This window comes from Gobio gobio, assembly GCF_949357685.1.
Source record: "Gobio gobio genome assembly, chromosome: 5".
NCBI lineage: Eukaryota > Metazoa > Chordata > Actinopteri > Cypriniformes > Gobionidae > Gobio > Gobio gobio.
Window position 1 is genome coordinate 42,305,534 of NC_137101.1, and position 21,520 is coordinate 42,327,053.

The 21,520-nt window shown below is 46.9% G+C and overlaps 1 protein-coding gene and 1 long non-coding RNA gene across 2 annotated transcripts in view; both read left to right on the plus strand.

The window, feature by feature from the left end:
• Nucleotides 1–21,520, plus strand: part of LOC307126546 (uncharacterized protein) — a gene marked incomplete at its 5' end in the record, with an annotated part of 1,586,879 nt that overhangs the window by 812,910 nt on the left and 752,449 nt on the right. The gene's annotated exons all lie outside the window — the stretch shown is intronic.
• Nucleotides 52–20,807, plus strand: LOC307126164. Its single transcript, XR_013816466.1, has 4 exons — nt 52–193; nt 2,175–2,248; nt 3,208–3,340; nt 19,920–20,807. It is a non-coding gene; the product is annotated as an uncharacterized lncRNA (long non-coding RNA).

The window sequence follows — 21,520 nt, forward strand, 5'->3', positions numbered from 1 at the left end:
AATAAAAGTCCTGGGGCCCTTTCTTCGTTCGTACCTCGCTAACAGGGCCTTGACGCGTCCGGGCGCGGTAAGTGAAGTATACCCGGGGCTTAAATCAGTTAACGTTAGCTGGATTTGATTGTTGACGATTTGACATGATCTCGGATTGTTTGGTTCTTCAAAGCTCATCCTGGACTTGCTGTCATAGTAACAGGTCCGTAAGCTTAAACCTGCTCGGGAGCAGGCTTATTTCATGTAAACAGGATTAGATTGCATCTGAGGTGATACTTAAAATCTGTCCCAGCCAATGCTACTTTATTACAACCAGGGGCAAAAATAATAATTTTAAATAATAATAATAATAATATAAAAATGTTATATTTTATATGCATATGAGAATGTATATAATATTATAATGTTGTATAATAATATAGACACAGCCACTTGATTGAGCGATTTATTTGTGATGGAATAATTACTTTATAATTGTATTGGAGGTTTACACACATGTTGTACAGTTACTCTGAGCCCTGCATTAATTTAAGTGATCACAGATATTATGGGATGGCTTGATGCAGCGCAAGAGATGCAGATAATTTGATCTTGACCCTTAAGAAACTTTAATACTGTCACGTTACAAATCTGCTCCAAATTGAATTAAAAATTAAATTACAACATTGAAATAAAAATGTAAAGGGTGTACAAATACTGTATAAAATCGTGAATATAAATAATTGGTAATCATGTTAAAAAAACAAAACATTTATCATTTATCTATAATAACTTTTATGTTGGTTTGGTCGTTTAGCTGTTTCCTTGTAAAGGTCCAGAAATTCGTGGGGTTTTTATTGTATAATTTGTCAAGTTTTTTGCCAGGTGGCTTTTTTAATCATATGATGTCATTACGTTGCTGTCGTGACGCCAGCCAATCGCTGCATTGCTGATCGTGGTTTCGAGTATCGATGCATCTGCCCTCTTCAGGGAAAAAAAGAACGCTCAGTAATCTTAGATCATTTAATCCAGATATTTTAATCCAATCCGCAAATTCGTTTGAAGAACCAAATTAGCCAGAGATCAGTTATCACGATTAAAAGATCTGGGATCTGTCAAATCATCTTAGATGTATTAAGCGAGGTACGAAGAACAGGCCCCTGTTCGTGTGCCGCAATCTAAAATTGCAAAGGTGCATATACATTTGCATAGAAAAACATATTACCAGACAATAAGACATAACAGAAATTCAGAGTTGAATGTATTGTTGAAAAACAAATTTAAATGTTTGTTATCCAATGATGTGCTGAAAATATTAGGAAACTACTAAAGAGTAAGAGATTTTGTCTAAAAGGAAAAACTGTAATGTTTGAGAGAAGAAACCATTTTATACCAAACGTAAATGAATGTTTTTCTCATTTTTTTAAAAAGTGGACAAATAAAGTTCATTGGAGTCTTAAAAAACCCCCTGAAAACAGGTATAAAATGTAAAAAAAAAAAATTGTGATTGTCCGAGATTTATTCTTTATCTTATTCTTTATATCTACATAATCTTTCACCACTAATCAATTATTGACATTATTTGGGTCACTTTTTCGATTTTAAAGCCATAAACTGATAGATGAGTTGTACAAAATTATAGCCATAAGAAAAAGCTTATGTTTAAAGGTTGAATCCAAACTCTGTTAAGCCTTTCTACACTCTCAAACATCATATATTTGTATATATTTTGTATTACACTTCAAATGTCTTGTATTTTATACAATGGTTTTAGTACTATATTACAAAACAAGGTCTGGTTTTATTTTAGGTGTGTTAAATTAATATATACTTATGTTATAAAAGTGAGTTACAATGTACTTATTGTTTAAATACAAAATGTTCCCTTAATACAGAATCTGAAGCATGAAACATAAATCATGCAAGCCGACTCAATACACATCATAACACACAATATCATTATTTTATCATTATTTCATTATATTTCAGCATAAACATACGTTAATAAACACATAGTGAACATAAACTAGCAACATTTTATAATTAATTTACAGCTGAAATATTGCAGAGATACATAATATATTTATCGTAACGCACTTTAAATAGCATTAAAAATGTAGCATTCTGCTGTAATTCATAAATACCAGTAGTAATGTTGTACAAAGGAGATGTTAAACATTTTAATTTAAATATAATGTTGTTAGGAGGATAACCCCTTGAGATGAAACATCTTGTTTGAAGATGAACGGAGGTCTGACGGTTGTTGAACGACATGAGGGTAAGTAATTAATGACATAATTTTCATTTTTGGGTGAACTAACCCTTTAAGCCTGAAACACACGGCCAACTAAGTTTTTCTGTGTGTTCTGCACCGTCGGCTGACGTTGGTCCTCGTCGGCTAATTTTCAGCCGATTCGACATGTTGAATCGGCGTCTGCAATTGTCGGTCAGTCGGGCCATCTGATCATTCTGATTGGCTGTTCTGCTAGCAAACTAGTGCACGAGAAAAAAAAAACAGAAGTGACCATCTGTGGTTAGCGAGATTATGAGGTGCTTTGTTTATATCCCTGTAGCTCTTCCGGTTTCCCGCTTTGAATAGCCACCAGCTGGTACAGAAAGCTATTTACTCTTACGCAGGCGCAGAACGGACGTGCTACTTGGCCGTCGGATGTCAAGCGTCTTGGTGTGTCAGGGCAACTTTGGACCCAGACGCTGCCGACGTGAGCAACTCTGCAGTCTGCTTTCGTCGCTACTAGTTGGTCGGCGTCGGTTTGGTGTGTTCCTTGATATATACTATATAAAACAGTCTGAAACATTTTCGATTTGATGGTGAGCAAATTTTCCCTCACCGTCACATTACAGTGCTTGTGCACTGTGTGACCGTGAATGGATGACAGTGCAGCCGTGCACATTTTAGTTTCGGTTTAGAATTTGCGCCAATTCGGAGGCAGGTTGCTTGAATGGTGGGTTCATTAGCCTATTATTCTTACTGAAAAACTCAACAACAAAACAGTACAATGACAAACTCCGCTTTTACATTTCGCTTTGAAACCAAATCTTCCGCGATCATCTTGTCATTCAGCTCCCCACTCTCGTGATGAATGAGAATGACTCCTGCTGCTGATGTGTTGCGACTGTTGTTCGTATCACGCTGCACGTTTTGAGTTAAAGCTTGTTGATTTTTTTTCCAAAACTAATTGTGTCCGCTACAATAAAAAGTGAATGTGTTTCCATCAGTACGACTGTGGCAGACTCAACTGGAAACAGCTGCTCCGGATTGATTGGTTCCCTGAAGTTTGTGGTTTGTCTCGTTAGATGCGGGATACTGTCTCTGGAAGAGCTCCACAAATTGTCCCACGGACATTTGAAAGTAAGTGCGGAACCGGCCATGATAAAGTTTTAGCTCCTGTACAAGATTAGCATACTCCCTTTCAGACTCTCTGTTCTTTAAGACTGGGTGCACCCAAAACCTTCTTTTCGGTCTTTTAAAGAAAATGAAAAGCTTGTCTCCACTGAATGAGGAAGTGTCCGTGTTTTCTCAGCTGTCGCCGCGAATGTTTTGGAATGTTTGAGCTCTGAAACGTCTCAGACGTCGCAAATTTGTGTCATGGCTGATGTGAATGGTTTTGACGAACTATTCGCACACAAAATATTCGTTTTTCTGCTTCCTTTTTTCGTTACGCGTCCGTGGTGAAAGGGCCATTAATGTTATGAACTGATGAGAATAGTTTTTGTTGCAAAAACAAACAAAATAATACATCTATTCAACAATTTCGTTCTAGCCTGTGTCAGTCTCCTACGCAGTTTACATTGTAAAAACAATGCATCTCCTGCGTCATCACACGCATGCGTTGTGCTCATGTGAACAGCATCGGCTGCCATAGAACTCGAAAGCACTGCATTATTTATTTTTAATTTGTGTTCTGAAAATGAACTTGTGGGTTTGGAACAACGTGAGGTTGAGTAATTAATGACAGAATTTTCATTTTTGGATGAACTATACCTGTTATTAATTAGTGAAATTAGTGACACACCAGTGAAGTTTAGTGTTTCCCCCATAGACCGTAAAAAATTTACAGCAGAACACAGCATGATTCTATTGGCCTTTATCACTGAGGAATTGAATACCGGAAGTGCGCGTCGAAGCAGTGTGCTGATTCCGGTGATGCATGTTTTCAATGTGCTGTGAACACCTAGCTGAACAAACGACAATTAAAATAAGCATCTGGAGGATGATTTAAAAATCCGGACATTTTCCGAGACAGGAGAAGAGATAAACTGATCATTACTGTGTACAGGATTTTCCAAACTCTGTTGAACTTGTAGTTTTTTAATCCAACATAAGCTGAGGGTCGTAAACATACGTGATTATTTCACCACACTGTGTCAGTGCTCGTCTAAATAGACTGCAATGAAGTGTGTGTGAGACCTGACGAATAAGATCTGAATCAACATATTGATTTGTATTAATATTTTAGTCATTGTTCTGTCACTTTTCATTGACAATCATTTCACTGTAGCCTACAGTATATGTAATTCACACATTTATGCCAAAATTCAGTCACGATGTTAACGTATTACTGTTTAAGATTAATTAAATACTTAACTTCGTTAACTTTCTTTAAGGCAGTTACCACGCATTCATTCATCTATTTATTACATGAAAATGAACCATGGTTCCCATTCAGTCGGTCACGTTCGACGTACGTCGGACGTACCGACGAATTGGGATCACTTCTGGGAGCCCCTATCAGCTTCGAGCTATCTAGAACCGGCCAATGAACAATTGGCGTGCGAGATTTGCATCTCGTGCTCCGCCCCGCGCCGCGGGTATAAACAGGAAGCGAGAGCGAATGCACGCTGTCATTCACTTCGGAGCCAGACGGCGCATGAAGACGACTCTCATTCATGAGTTTATCGCTGCTATCAAGCAAGACAAAGAACCGGAGAATCCAGGAAACGCGTGTTGGAGAGACGGCACATTTCAGCGGGATTGCGCTGACTCATCGGCTGCCTCTGCAAGCAGAGAAAAACTGCTGTTTTAACAGCAACAGCAAATCTGTTGGTCTGGTTGGGCGTTTTTCCTGTTGAGTACAGGCACGGGCTGCACACAATCCCGTGCGCTGTCGCGTTTCCCCCTGAGTGCTTCAGCACAGAGCGTTTCCTCACAAAAAGAGTTCACGGGTGACGTGCCGTCCTTTTCAGGATGTCTTACCACCCGTGCGTTTCTGGATGCGGTCGTTCCCTGTCCCCTGCTGACGGTCACAATCGCTGTCTCACGTGTTTGGGCACGTGTTTGACATGACTATCTCGGAGCTAAGATCGAGACTCTCCTACCTCCGGGCTGGGGGAGTCCCCTTACCCATCCCACGAACCAGGGCTGCCCCTAACCCGGGCGGACCTGCTTATTTGGATGGCCAGGGTGATCTGAGGATTACGTTTAGGGCAAACCCGCCGAGCGACCCTCCGCAGGCCCCTAATCCCTCAGCTCCGCAGCCGGTAGAGCCTCCAAGAGAACCCGCTGGACCCTCCCACGGGAGACCAGTGGTGACTTTTGGAGCTCCAGCGGACGAACAGATGTCGATCGCTGCATCGGAGGGGGAGTTTCAGTCCTCAGAGGATGAAGGGTCAGCTGTACTGCCTCCCTCTGGGAGAGTGGCAACGGCTGCCCCGGACCCTGAGATGGCTGCTATGCTTGCCCGGGCCGCCGAAAGGGTTGGGCTCGAGTGGAACCCTCCACCGTGTCCCGAACCCTCTAGGTTGGACGATTGGTTCCTCGGGGTGGGTCGCGCTGGTTCTCAGCGTCCCGCCCCGACACCTTTCTTCCCGGAGGTGCATGAGGAGCTCACGAGGTCGTGGACGGCACCTTTTTCTGCCAGAAACCGGCCGAGTGACTCCTCCCCCCTCACTACCCTCGACGGCGGGCCAGCCAAGGGGTACGTGGGGATCCCGCCAGTGGAGCGCGCTGTCGCGATGCAACTGTGTCCGGCGACCGCCTCTAACTGGCGCGGTGACCCACGTCTCCCGTCCCGGGCCTGTAAGTTCTCTTCCGGTCTGACCGGGAAGGCTTACAAGGCCTGCGGGCAGGCTGCGTCCGCCTTGCATGGCATGGCGTTGCTTCAGGTCCACCAGGCCCAAGCACTCCTTGACATGCACGAGGGTAGGCCTGACCCAGAGCTCCTCCGGGAGCTCCGGACGGCGACGGACCTCGCCCTCCGGGCGACGAAAGTCACCGCCCGTGCCATCGGTCAGTCGATGTCCACACTTGTGGTCCAGGAGCGGCATCTCTGGCTTAACCTGGCTGACATGAGGGAGACTGATAAATATCGGTTCCTGGACTCCCCCATCTCGTCAGCTGGGTTATTCGGCGACGCGGTCGAGAGCTTCGCCCAACAGTTCTCGGCCGCCCAGAAGCAGACGGAGGCGATCAAGCACATCCTGCCCCGGCGGCCCGCTGCTGCCTCCACCCCGCCGGCGGCGGCAGCGCCTCCGACTACTCGTCGCCGAGGACGTCCACCCGCCGCCGCCTCCGCCAAGGCACCGCAGCAGCCTTCCACCAGCCGACGGCGTGGGGCCGGCCGTGGGAAGGATGTCCAGCCCGCTCAGGCCGCTGCCAAGCCAGGTGGCAAGCGTCGTCGCAAGCGACCCTGAGACGGGCCGCCCAGAGATGGAGGAAACTGCTCTGAGGGAGATGGCTGCAGCACCACTCCTTCCCCCGGAGGAGGGCCGGGGGAAAATCTTTTGTTTGTCTGTTCCGCCGCTGGTCCCAGTGCCAGCGGCACCCAAAACATCAATAAAAGAGCAGTTTCCAATATCTCTGGGTGCCAAGAGAGCGCGCTTGGCGGTGGTCGACGCTTCCATGCCTCGCCACCCTCAAGTACCTCTCCCTTCGCCAGCAGGGGACGCCGGCTGTCGGGACGCACACAAGCGGCCTCCCCACACTCGCACGTCCCCTCCGCGGATGCAGGTAAGTGTTGCACAGCACACTCAGATCCCGCTACGGGCCGCTCCCATGCCGTCCGAGCCGGATCCCTGCATTCCGCCTCGCTGCCCCGCTGCGGTTACGTCTGTGGTGCCGATGGTCCCCCTTGCTCGGAGTCTGGGAGCCTGGCTAGCGCTTCCCAGCCCGTCTCGGTGGCTCATCCGTACCATCAGACTCGGCTATGCGATTCAGTTCGCCCGGCGTCCCCCCAAGTTCAGGGGCGTTCACTTCACGACTCTAGTGGAGGCGAATGCCCCCATGCTCAGGGCGGAGATCGCTGTCCTACTGGCGAAGGACGCGATAGAGCCGGTCCCTCAAGCCGATATGAGGTCCGGGTTCTACAGCCCGTACTTCATTGTACCCAAGAAAGGCGGCGGGTTACGACCGATCTTGGACCTGCGATTCCTGAACCGGTCCCTTCACAGGCTGCCATTCATGATGTTAACGCAGAAGCGCATCTTCAGGTGCATCCGTCCCCGAGATTGGTTTGCAGCGATCGACCTGAAGGATGCGTACTTTCATGTCTCGATTCTCCCTCGACACCGGCCCTTTCTGCGCTTCGCGTTGGAGGGACGGGCATATCAGTACCGCGTCTTACCCTTCGGCCTGTCCCTGTCGCCCCGCGTCTTTACGAAGGTTGCGGAGGCGGCCATTGCTCCCATGAGAGAGCATGGTGTTCGCATCCTCAACTACCTCGACGACTGGCTGATTCTTGCCCAGTCGCGAGAGCAGTTGTGCGAACACAGGGACAAGGTGCTCAGCCACCTCAGCCAGTTGGGACTTCGGGTCAACTGGGAGAAGAGCAAACTCTGCCCCACGCAGAGGATCTCTTTTCTCGGTATGGAGATAGACTCGGTCGCCATGACTGCGCGCCTCACCGAGGAGCGCGTCCAGTCGGTGTTGAACTGCCTGAATTCGTTCAAAGGCAGGACAGCGGTTCCACTGAAACATTTTCAGAGGTTCCTGGGGCATATGGCATCCGCAGCCGCAGTAACGCCGCTCGGATTGCTTCATATGAGACCGCTTCAACGCTGGCTACACGATCGAGTCCCGAGATGGGCGTGGCACAGCGGTTCCCTCCGCGTCCAAGTGACTCCGAGGTGCCGCCAAACCTTCGGCCCGTGGTCGGACCCTCTGTTTCTCCGGGCGGGAGTTCTCCTAGAACAAGTGTTCAGGCACTCCGTTGTCTCCACGGATGCCTCATCCGCGGGTTGGGGTGCCACGTACAACGGGCTTGCAGTTTCGGGTCTGTGGACGGGGCCTCAACTGCAATGGCATATCAATTGCCTCGAGTTGTTAGCAGTTCGTCTTGCATTCAGCCGCTTCAAAGTGCCGCTCAGAGGCAAGCACGTTCTGGTCCGGACGGACAACACTGCGGCCATAGCGTACATCAACAAACAGGGTGGTCTACGCTCCCGTCACATGTCGCAACTCGCCCGCCATCTCCTCTTATGGAGTCAGAAGCATCTGAGGTCGCTTTCGTGCCGTTCACATTCCGGGCCTGCTCAATCGTGCGGCCGATGAGCTGTCACGTCAGCAGGTACTTCCGGGAGAATGGCGACTCCATCCCCAGGCGGTCCAGCTAATCTGGAGTCGTTTCGGGGCCGCACAGGTAGACCTGTTTGCCTCCCCAGAGACGACCCACTGTCAGTGGTTCTATTCCTTGACCGAGGGGACCCTCGGGTCGGATGCCCTGGCCAACAGCTGGCCCCGGGAAGAACGCAAGTATGCGTTTCCCCCAGTGAGCCTTCTTGCGCAGACTCTGTGCAAAGTCAGGGAGGACGAGGAGCAGGTCCTGTTGGTCGCTCCGTATTGGCCCAACCGGACTTGGTTCCCGGAACTAGTGCTCCTTGCGACAGCACCTCCCTGGCCCATTCCTCTGAGACAGGACCTCCTGACTCAGAGACGGGGCACCCTATGGCACCCGCGTCCGGACCTCTGGAAACTCCATGTTTGGTCCCTGGACGGGACGCGGAGGTTCTAGGTGACCTACCGCAAGCGGTAGTTGACACCATCACTTCCGCTAGAGCCCCCTCTACGAGGCGCCTCTATGCGTTGAAGTGGAACCTGTTCGTCGACTGGTGCTCTTCTCGCCGAGAAGACCCCCGAAGATGTTCGGTCGCATCTTACCTTTCTACAGGATGGGTTGGAGCGAAGGCTGTCTCCCTCCACCCTCAAAGTCTATGTCGCCGCTATCGCCGCTAATCATGAGCTCGTAGATGCAAAATCTCTAGGTAAGCACGATCTGATCGTCAGGTTCCTTAGGGGAGCGAGGAGATTAAATCCACCTCGTCCTCCCTCCATACCCTCTTGGGACTTAACTCTGGTGCTAACTGCACTACAGAGAGAACCTTTTGAGCCTCTGCAGTCAGCTGAGTTGAAAGTTCTGTCGTTAAAGACAATACTCCTGACTGCGTTGGCCTCCATCAAGAGGGTAGGGGACCTGCAGGCATTTTCGGTCGACGAATCGTGCCTGGAATTCGGGCCCGGTAACTCTCATGTGATCATGAGACCCCGGCCTGGATATGTGCCCAAGGTTCCCACTACTCCCTTCCGGGACCAAGTGGTGAGCCTGCAAGCGCTGCCTTCGGAGGAGGCAGACCCAGCCCTAGCTTTTCTCTGTCCCGTCCGTGCTCTCCGGACTTACGTGGACAGAACGCAAAGCTTCAGGACCTCAGAGCAGCTCTTCGTCTGTTACGGAGGACAGCAGAAGGGAAAGGCTGTCTCCAAGCAGAGACTTGCTGCGCCATTCCCTCCCCTATGGTAGACGGATGCGTGCGCTTTTTCTGCTCCAGTCGAGTTCCCCGGAACGACGAACCCTGTTGAGTCCTCCGCAACCCGCGGCAGTCGGACGTGGCGGAGCGTTCGACGCCAGGTCTAACACTCGTATGCATTGGTGGAACTTGTGTTAGGCTGGGTTCCGTATGTAGTGACCCCCACGGCGGTCCAATATGTGTATTCTTCCACGGTACGGCTCCCTACGGCGAGCCCGTGTCTTTTCCTCGGCAGAGTTCCTCTGCCGTCCCAGGTACGTGTTGTCTCCCTCCTAATTGGCCGGGGCCACCCCTGGGACTTCCGTATGTTGTGCTGCCCACGGCCAGCCCATACGTGTATTCTCCACATGTTAACTCCCTCTGGGCATGATGTGGCTTCCGCAGCTGCCTTCACAGGCACGCTTTCCCAGCGTTATCCAATACAGTCAGCTGAGTGGGTCTTGCGGAACAGCAGCTTGACTCTCCCTGCGTGAACCTACCCGCCCGCATCAGATCGGGGTCCGTGGGGCTCATCGCTGGGCGCTGGAAGTGGTAGTAACTATGGCGTTTTCCATAGGGGATCCCAATTCGTCGGTACGTCCGACGTACGTCGAACGTGACCGACTGAATGGGAACGTCTCGGTTACGTATGGTAACCCTCGTTCCCTGAAGGAGGGAACGGAGACGTACGTCCCGTCGCCACAGTTGCTGTACCATCACTGCAGGTCGAGCCACGACGTTTGGCTCCTCAGTGAAAAACAGCGTGCATTCGCTCTCGCTTCCTGTTTATACCCGCGGCGCGGGGCGGAGCGCGAGATGCAAATCTTGCACGCCAATTGTTCTTTGGCCGGTTCTAGATAGCTCGAAGCTGATAGGGGCTCCCAGAAGTGATCCCAATTCGTCGGTACGTCCGACGTACGTCTCCGTTCCCTCCTTCAGGGAACGAGGGTTACCATACGTAACCGAGACGTTTTATTACAAATAAAATAAAACATGGTTCTTGTAGTTTAACCATGGTATTTGTAGTAAAACTAATACAAATGGTAGTCAATCCACGAAAAAAAACATGGTTACTACATTCTTACTATAATAAAACCATGGTTAACTTTCGTAAGGGTGTTTATCAGTCAAATTAATTTAAATATGTAACAACAGGTATGAAATATGATTAGTAAGAGAAACACTGTTAATGAGAAGACTCAATCACTGGACTGCAGCAGGTTAGAAATTGATTTATTATTCAGAATGCACATTTGGATGGGAACATTTCAGCAGGCTGACGATATGTAAACATCCGCAGTTTGGAAATGCATAGGCCTACAACACACAAACATACAACTTCATCCCGCTATATCAGTTTCACCCATGCTCTACTCTATTCTTTTAGTGTCAGGAAATGGTCAAATCTGAGGTAAGGATGTCATTATTTAGTATTAGAGCACCGGATCGCTACACCCGCATTTTGATTGCGTCACAATGGGACCGGAAGTAGCTGTGCACTGCTTCACTTACCGGAAATAGGAAGTGTGATAAAGGCCTATAGTGACAGTTATTGAGAACAGTTACATATTCTTTTAATAGCAATAATAATTGTAACCCTTTATTGGGCACTAATTGAAATACTTGGAAATTAAAAATTTCAACCCTGGAGTGTTATTGGAGGTTATTACAAGACTTTTGAGCTTTTGTGACTTAATTTAGTTTTTTTTTTTATGTTGCAAATCAAGGTCAATGAGGTTACCATATATGATTCCTTGTCGGTCTATGGTCATTTTTCCCCCAAAAAAGTTTATATATTTAAAATATAATACGCATATATAAAAAATAAATAAATACATAAAACATAAAACTTCATATAAAATTTATTTAAGAGAATTTTATTATTTTATTTAGGAACATTTCTTCTTTTTCATGTGTCAAATTAATATACAATATTAGAATTAAAATGTTAATATAATATACTTTAATTTAGTTTTTGTTGTTGTTGTCCTGCTGATTGCCCATCGATTATGCATGTGCTGGCATAGTACAATTTTTTTGGAGAGCACGCAACAGGTGTCGTTCAGTTCCATTTCGAGAGTACTCTCGTAGTGCGTTTGCTAAACGTTATGGGGGAATTCCTTTCCTCAAGATATTGAAGCAAATTTTTATCCTAAAAATACCATATAACACGCAGTGCAGCTGCACAGCTCTCAGCAGGAAGCTGCTGCGTGCTAATTGGCTGTGCCGCTGCAACTGCAGCAACCTATGGCGAGACCGCTGGGCGGGATGGACCAATCAGGTCCTTCTATATTCCCGCCACAAGGGGCAACAGAATTTGCATAGCCAAGGGTATATAAAACCCTGTCTCGCCAGGTTAGTCAGATTAATTCTTCTTCAGCGACTCACCTCGCTGAGCTCTGGATCGAAGCCTGCCGTTGACACGAAGGCCAATCAGGTCCTTCGAAGGCCGTGGACGACCTCGGCATTGACTGGTCTCAACCCGAGGAGCCCACGAGAAACAGACTGGACGAGTGGTTTTTCCAGAACCGTCGCCAACCGACCGCTCAAAAGCCCGCTCCCTTCTTCCCAGAAGTCCACGAGGAACTAGCTAAATTGTGGAAGGCGCCATTTTCGTCTCGCGCCAAATCCTCTTTTTCTCCAGCGCTCTCGGTGGTCGATGGCGCTCAGAAAAAAGGATACCAAGCTCTTCCTCCCCTCGAGGAAGCCGTCGCTGCACACCTTTGCCCGCCCTCCACCAGGGGATGGCAGTCAAAAGCTGTGCATCCTTCCAAGGCCTGCCGCACCACTTCCAGCCTCGCCGGTCGAGCATACGCCTCCGCCGGCCAGGCGGCCTCAGCGCTACACTCCATGGCGGTGCTTCAGGTCTTCCAGGCCAAACTCCTCCGTTCCCTGGATGAGTCTGTCCCTGATAACGAGGCTCTGAAGGATCTGCGCGGCGCCACTGACCTGGCCCTGCGCGTCACCAAGGCCAACGGTCAGGCGATCGGCAGATGTAGGGCCAACTTGACGGTGTTGGAGCGCCATTTGTGGCTCAACCTAACTGAAATGAAAGACTCGGACAAGACCTCTTTCCTGGACGCGCCCATGTCGCCTTCAGGACTATTCGGTCCCTCCGTGGTTGGGTTCACGGAACGCTTCACTGAGGCGCAAAAGGCTTCGCAGGCAATGCGACATTTCCTGCCCAAGCGTTCCAGCTCCTCTGCTAGCCGTCACGCTAAAGCTGGACCAGCCCAGCCCACCAAGGCGGCGCCACCAGCTCACCAGCCTTGCGCGGCTTCTAAGCCCGGACAGCGTTCCCGCTCTACGAGCCGCAGCGTCGAGGTCCCCGACTCAGCAATGTGTCGAAACCTGAGCCCCCGAAGCCGTCCTAGCCAGAGGCACAAAGAGAAGGTGGATAACACCCGCTTCGGCCGGTTTACCACCTCGCTCTCTTCCAAAACGTTCCCCAGCTCCCTTCAATCAGGTGGCTGGGAACATCACATACACAGCCAACGAGCCCGCAAGCAAGCGCGCTCGCCTGTACACAAACGCCGTTTTCACGGCGACCCATATGAGTCACAAAAAGAGTTTTTTCTCTGTAGGCAGTGTGCCAGCATTAAAGCATGTACCCCTACACTCAATCACTCTCCCATGTTCCCCAGCCCCCTGCACTCAGGTGGCTGGAAACACTATCCTCACAGTCAACGAGCCCGTGCTCAAACGCGCTCGCCTGTACACAAGCACCAATATTCTATGTCCCCCGACCCCCTGCACTCAGGCGGCGGGAAACAATTCCCTCATAAGCGCAACCTTAACGCAACATTATCGGGCCACCGAGTCCCTGTTACTCAGCGACTCGCCCCACAAATTAATTCAGCCCCTGGCTTCGAAGGCCGAGGCCTGGCAGGCCATTCCCGGCATTTCAAAATGGTTGTTGAACATAAAAGAACAAGGTTACTCGCTACAGTTTGCTCGCAGACCACCGCGCTTTCGCGCCTCGGAAGAGACAACGGTGAGAAGCGACACAAGTCACGTGCTTCGAACCGAGATATCAAAACTGTTAATAAAAGAGGCGATGGAAGCCATACACCCCTCACAGAGCGAGTCGGGCTTTTACAGTCGTTACTTCCTTGTACCAAAAAAGGACGGTATATTAAAAACACCACAGAAACACAAACAACTACTGTATATAAAAAGTAGATTTTTTTATTCTTTAAATTAATCATGCAAGGTGATTTACTAAAGTTTTCGCAGGTCAATTTGTATGGAAGCTTGTTTCCTCCACAGAATAAAAGATAAAAAAAGGTAATTGAAAAAACATTTTATCTCACAATTCTGACTTCTTTTCTCAGAATTGTGAGATATTAACTCGCAATTGCATGTTATAAAGTCAGAATTGCGAGATATAAACTTGCAATTATGAGAAAAAAAGTAAATTGCTCGAAAAAAAAGTCGCAATTACCTTTTTTTATCTTTTATTCTGTGGAGAAAACAAACTTCTATATATTTGCGCCTTTATTTATCGGCCAAAAAAAGCAGACACTAATTTGCGCTGCTCTTTTTTAGATTGTGTTGGTCATTATGGAAATGATCCGGCTGCATTTGTGTTCTTTAATGTGTGTGTCGTCAGTAGATCACGTGCTGAACTTTACACTCTGCTTTTTTTTGTGGAATTGCGATCTGACACTAATTTGCCCTGTTTAGTAATTCTTTGTAAATCTTTTTCTGCATTACACCTTTGGGTGCACACATCCGGTTGTCGTCATTTGATTTGACATTTCAGTTTGGGGACTCTTTTCCTGATATCTGAGGAATTCAGAGGGTTTTCACATGTAACTTTTTTGTCACGCTGGTCTCAGACCCATCCTAGATCTCAGACATCTGAACAAAGCCCTTATGAAGCGCCCGTTCAGAATGTTGAGAATGAAACAAATCCTTGCGCACATTCGCCCGGGAGATTGGTTTTTCACTGTGGATCTAGAGGATGCCTATTTCCACATACAAATAGCCCCTCATCACAGGCCATTCTTGAGATTCGCCTTCGAGGGGAAAGTATACCAATACAGGGTGCTACCCTTTGGTCTATCTCTGGCTCCCCGCACGTTTACAAAGTGCATGGAAGCGGCGCTAACCCCGCTGAGGCTTCGGGGAATGAGAATTCTCAACTATCTCGACGACTGGCTCATAATAGCTCAGTCAGAGATACGGTTATTGAACCACAGATCTTAGCTTCTCAACCATTTAAAATGCTTGGGCCTCAGAATCAACGTGGCAAAGAGCTCATTGTCTCCCACACAGAACGTTTCGTTTCTGGGAACAGTATTGGACTCACTGCAGATGAACGCGTGACTGACGTCACAGCGCGCGCTCTCTGTTCAGAACCGAGCGATTTCCCTCAGGTCCGGTGCACTCACTCCTCTCAAACACTTTCAGAGGATGTTGGGTCTCATGGCCTCGGCAGCTCCAGTTCTCAGACTAGGTCTGTTACACATGTGCCCCCTACAGCGCTGGCTGAATCGCCGCGTTCCAGCTCACGCATGGCTCTCGGGCCGATTACAAATCAAGGTAGACCACAGCTGTGTTGGCTCTGGCTCCTTGGAAAAATCCCGTCTGGTATCAGACGGGCGTGAGCTTGGGCACTGTTACGAAGTGGAAAGTTATCTCGACAGATGCATCCAACCTAGGTTGGGGAGCCCTTCACGAGGGCAGGCCAGTCTCCGGTCAGACTCGGAGAAGAGCCTTCACATAAACTGTCTAGAGATGAAAGCGGTCACGCTATCGCTAAGAGCTTTCCTTCCGTACATAAAGCACCTGGTCCGAACGGACGGCAGGTCAGTGGTAGCCTATATAAATCGCCAGGGCGGTCTAAGATCTATCGATCTGCACACAATGGCGGAAAAAGTCCTAATATGGGCGGAGCGCAACCTGAGTTCGCTGAGAGCGACTCATGTGCCAGGGATTCTGAATTTGGGTCCGGACATGCTGTCCAGGGGCAAAGTGTCCCCAGCAGAGTGGTCTCTTCACACACATACGATTCAGAAAATTTGGGGCAGGTTTGGAGAGGCAAAAGTGGATCTTTTCGCCTCACAACACAATGCTCAATGCCTAACATATTTCTCCAAGCACAAGGATGCGTTGGCCCACGAATGGCCCAACCTTCCTCTTTATGCTTTTCCCCCATTCTCAATGTTACCTCAGGTCATAGAGAGGATCAGGGAGAGCAAATGCGCTGTGCTTTTAATAGCCCTGCTTTGGAGAAATCAACCATGGTTCTCACTGCTGAGTCAGATGTCAGATACAGCTCCGTGGCCGATCCCGCTGAGGAGAGACCTCCTCATGCAGGCGGAACGGCAGATCTGGCATCCCCATCCCAATCTATGGGCGCTTCATGTCTGGCCCACCAACGGGTACATGAGAACCTCTCTGAAAATGTATTAAACACTATTTTTGAAGTTAGAGCCCCCGCGACCAGGCGGCTTTATTCAGGCAAATGGTCAGTCTTTTCGGACTGGTGTAAAGCACGAAGCCTGACCCGACATAATTGTGAAGTGTCAGAAGTGCTCACATTTTTACAAGAGCTGCTGGACGCGGGTCGTTCCCCCTCCACGCTCAAAGTTTATGTGGCCGCTATAGCAGCGCACCACATTCAAGTAAACGGACTGTCACTGGGAAAGAACGATCCTAACGTGCGCTTCCTTAAAGGGGCTAGAAGGCTTCACCCACCTCGCCACCCTTCAGTCCCTATATGGTATCTGTCCATGGTCCTGGATGCCATGAAAGGCTCTACATTCAAGCCTCTGCATTCGGTGAGCTTAAAGCTCCTGTCACTAAAGACCGCTTTTCTGCTAGCGATCGCATCAGTTAAGCGAGTGGGTGATCTGCACGCGCTCTCAGTGAGCGCCTCTTGTCTGGAATTTGGGCCAAACGATTCTAAAGTCATCCTCAAACCAAGGCATGGATATGTACCTAAAGTGCTTTCAACTCCGTTCAGAGCACAGGTCATTTCACTTTCAGCACTTTCATCATCGTTAGATGAAGAAGATGCTAATTTGCTCTGTCCTGTCAGAGCGCTGAGAATGTACATAGAGCGTTCTGCTGCTTTTAGGCAAACTGAACAGCTCTTTGTGTGCTTTGGCGGCCGCACCCGCGGGTGCGTGGTTACAAAGCAGACCTTGTCACGATGGATAGTGGATGCTATCTCACTGGCTTATGAGTCTAAAGATCTCAGCTGCCCTATAGGCGTCAAAGCCCATTCTACTAGAGGCATGGCCTCTTCGTGGGCTTGGTCTACTGGCATTTCTCTGAATGATATCTGTGCGGCGGCAGGCTGGGCCTCCCCGTCCACTTTTATCAGGTTTTATAATTTCGATGTTTCTGCCTTACAGGCTGGGCTTCTTGCTGTGTAATACATTTAACCCCTTAAGGCTCGATAGTCTGGTCTGGGTTAAGTATTTGTATAAGTCATAAGCACATTCCTTATACGACTCGAATTATCTGGTCATTTATTATTCTTTGGCCCGACTATGTCTGGTCTACACATATCTTGTGTGTTATTCTCATTAAATGGCCCGACTCAGGTCTGGCTCATATTGGGACTTCATGATATCATATTAAGGGCCCACTTAGGTCGGCTTGGGTATGGTGTCTCCGGGCTTCAGAGCCGTTAACATTTACATTTATGCATTTAGCAGACGCTTTTATCCAAAGCGACTTACAACTTGGGGGTACAATAAGCGATTGGTCGTGAAGAGTCGAGTGAGCGCAACAAGTGCCTGAAATACTTGGTCCGTGTACATTTCTCAGTGCAGCACAGGCTAGAGTAGGGCGGGAAAGAGGAGGAAAAGAGGAAAGGAAAGTTTTTTGTTTTTTTTTTTTTATTAGGAGGTTAAGTGCTCACGGAAGAGATGAGTTTTTAGTTGACTTTTGAATGTTGTCAATGAATCCGCATTTCGGATGGCGGTGGGCAGATCATTCCACCAGCTGGGAACGTTGAATGAAAATGTTCTGGAGAGGGATTTTTTGCCTCTCTGTGAAGGTACCACAAGCCTTCGCTCCTTGGTTGAACGAAGGCTTCTGGTGGGGGTGTGGCGACGTAGAATCGAGTCAAAGTATGCAGGAGCTGAGTGCGTGGTGGCTCTGTAGGCAAGCGTCAGCGACTTAAACTTGATGCGAGCAGCGAGTGGTAGCCAGTGCAGAGTGATGAAGAGTGGTGTGACGTGGGTCCTTTTGGGCTCGTTGAAGACCAGACGTGCCGCTGCATTCTGGATCATTCAAAGTGTTTGGATCGCACAAGAGGGGAGTCCAGCCAGAAGCGCATTGCAGTAGTCAAGTCTAGAAATAACCAGGGCCTGGACAAGAAGCTGTGTTGCGTGTTCTGTTAGGAACGGTCTGATCTTCCTGATGTTGTAGAGCGCAAACCTGCAAGAGCGAGCTGTCTTAGCAATGTGATCTCTGAAGGACAACTGGTCATCGTTAAGCAAGCACAGCGTTTTGCATTGGTCCCCCATAGCGTTTAGGAAACGCAATACGAGAGTACTCTCAAAAGGGAACGCTTCGGTTACAAACGTAACCTCGGTTCCCTGAGAAGAGGGAACGAGTATTGCGTTTGCTTGCCGTGCTTCGCTTGCTCAGGAGTCGCTTCAGTCGATTAACCTGAGTAACCTGGCGAGAAAGGGTCTTATATACCCTTGGCTATGCAAATTCTGTTGCCCCTTGTGGCGGGAATATAGAAGGACCTTATTGGTCCGTCCCGCCCAGCGGTCTCGCCATAGGTTGCTGCAGTTGCAGCGGCACAGCCAATCAGCACGCAGCAGCTTCCTGCTGAGAGCTGTGCAGCTGCACTGCATGTTATATGGTATTTTTAGGATAAAAATTTGCTTCAATATCTCGAGGAAAGGAATTCCCCCATAGCGTTTAGCAAACGCAATACTCGTTCCCTCTTCTCAGGGAACCGAGGTTACGTTAGTAACCGAAGCGTTTTCAAAACAATTGAAAATGATACTGAGCAAGTACACCTTTACTCTTAGTTTCAGACAGGGGCGGTTCTAGACCCTTTTTAGGGGGCCCCAGCCCCCCTAAAAAATGTGTGATTAACCTTTAAAGCATATGAAACTGGCGGGAGGCTTCGGCTTCCTCCCGTCTTTTAGTCTGCGTGTTCTTCAATCCGCAGCGGCGCCGGGCAGAGCGCACGTCAGAAGCAGAGGTGTGTGCGTTCATCTGAGCCTCATTGGTCTGTCATCGCTCGTCAATTTCAAAATATCCAAGACAAAAATATTCAGGCAAATGAATACTTTTGTCTAATTTCGCCAATTTGAATTGAAAATAGGCCAATGTGATTCATAATGTAATTAACAAACAAGAAATATTAACAAAACCGTTTTCTTCGGATTAGGCATAAGATTACTAATTAAAGTGTACATATTGTAAATTAATATTATTCCATTTGTAGCCTTCAGTAAATAAATTAAAAAGCTCAGCTATTTCAGCCTGTATTGGGCATAAGATTAGTAATGAATGTGTTTATTTTGTGAATTAATTTAATAAACTTAAAACTTTAATAAACAGTAAATTAACGTGTCTAAGAAAAGTATTCATAAAACATATAAATATTAGTGTGTTAATATGCAAACAAAAAAATATTTACTTTCTTCTCTGACGAAAATGGAAAAACTATATCAGTTAAAGCTCAGCGTTAGGAGGGGAAGAGACTGGGCAAGATAAAAACAGAGAAAAAAAGAGAGATGTGGAGATAAGAGACAAATAATCTACTGCCCAGTGACATGGTTTTCAAGCTACTGTTATCTAATTTTTTGGCCTTCAGAACATCTTAAAATGCACATATGTAGATCAGAGAAATAAACATTTTCTCGGGGGAGCTTTATAAGTATTACTTTATAAGTATTACTAAACAGCCCTCCTATGGATATGCATGTTAGTAAGCTACTAGTTAATAGCGCAATTTGGACCCTAAAATACCCTCACTGGGGGCTAAGCCCCCCCTAAAATGAAAATCCTAGAACCGCCCCTGCTTTCAGATATTATAATTCTGTTTACATACTCTGGTTTGACGTAATCCATACAAAAATGATGTGTCTGTATGGCTTTACGAAAATGTTGTTTTAAGCTATGCATGGGCAATATTACTTTGTGATTTATAATGCTAACAATACAGTTCTTTGTGTTATACACATGCTCATAATTTTTTGTTGGTTTGTTTGATTTACCGCTATAAGAATGATAGTGATAAGACACCTGCTGCAAAGAGGGCCAAGACAAACATTCAGACAAGCAACAACCCAATATTAACCAACTGCAGAACCCACATACGTCACTCACAACAGTCTGAGGACAACAGCGCCACGCCTCAGTCTCATGCCGGAAGTGGGCAGAGTTAACGAAAACTAAACAATCGGCATGGCGGAAGAAGAGAACACGGTAAACAGTTGTTTTTGTGTTGTGGTTTTAATCTCAAGTTTATTTGTGTTGTGTATTTGATCCATCGTTGTTGTATTAACACTTTATACAGCACTTTATACGGCTCTAATCTTTTTTTAAACGAGCTTTACGATGTCTCTCGCGTCTGTTGATATGGTCTTGCTTTAAGTTACATATACATTTGTGATTTTAGTTTGTTGTTGGCACTGTATTTTTTATTTAATTACCTTTTCTGATACTGACAAATGTATACATTGTTATATATAGGTTCCAATGTAATAGAATATAACTGAAAACATTATCTATATTTGTGTTTTACATTTTGAAGTAAACTTGAGGAAATTCTAAGGAGATTACGTCAGGCTGTGTAAGTGGTTGAGACATTAAGTCTTTTGTCTTTATGCACTTCCTGACTATTTACCATGACAAGTTTAGAGCAATACTGCCTGAGTGATTGGATTAGCATCTATGCATTTGAATGACACTGTTATGCTGATTGAATTACGGCTGATGAGACAGGAATGTTTGGGGTGTGTCTCTATTTTCCTATGTCTCCTCCCCTGCTGTATAATCCCTCCCCTAGAAATGTATATAAAATACAAGGTTCAACTGGCTTTAGTCAGACTTGGAACCTCAGCGGAAAGACAGCACGTTTTTTCTCAATAAAGAATCCTGCTGAAAAACCTATCCAAGTTCTCCTGGTCTCTACTTCAAGAAACAACAGAAGTTCACAACAGTCACAAATATAGACATGAGGGAAATTGAATTTCAAAACTTTATTATACATGCTACATCCTTCAACACACGATATTGTTAAAACACTTCCAACATTTCATCCCATTTTTTTGTATCCTTCTCTCATGAAGTAGCCATGGATCACAGAAAACCTCTGCACTGCAGGTGAAAGACTGTGGAACAACCAAAAGTTTTCAAAGGTTTAGTGGAAGAGCCGTGATTTCTGAAATTGAAAGAGGAAGACCAGGAAAAAGCCCACAGGCTGAAATTTCAGGTTGACCAACAACCTTTAGTGTTTTTTAAGTGTTTAGTGTTTGGACAAAAGGAGTTTCATAATTAATTGCGTGTTTATGGAGATTTCATTTATTTTAGATTTAATTTGTCATGTACCTGCTGAGCAATAACTTTCAACCTAGTTCAATATTCTCTTTGGTCTGATTATTTTTTTTTTTAAAGCAAACCACAGCTAGTATATGATGCCTTTGGGAAAGTACATTTATTAAAACTAAATAATTTTTGTGTGTTGTTTTGGGATTTGATTAATCTGAATCTGCTTGAATTATGCATTCCAGTGTAGAATTGTGTAATGTGTATTATGCACTATGAAAAAAGTTTTATTCTGAAATGGTCAATTTTGTTCCCCACTGGCTTTCAATATATGGTT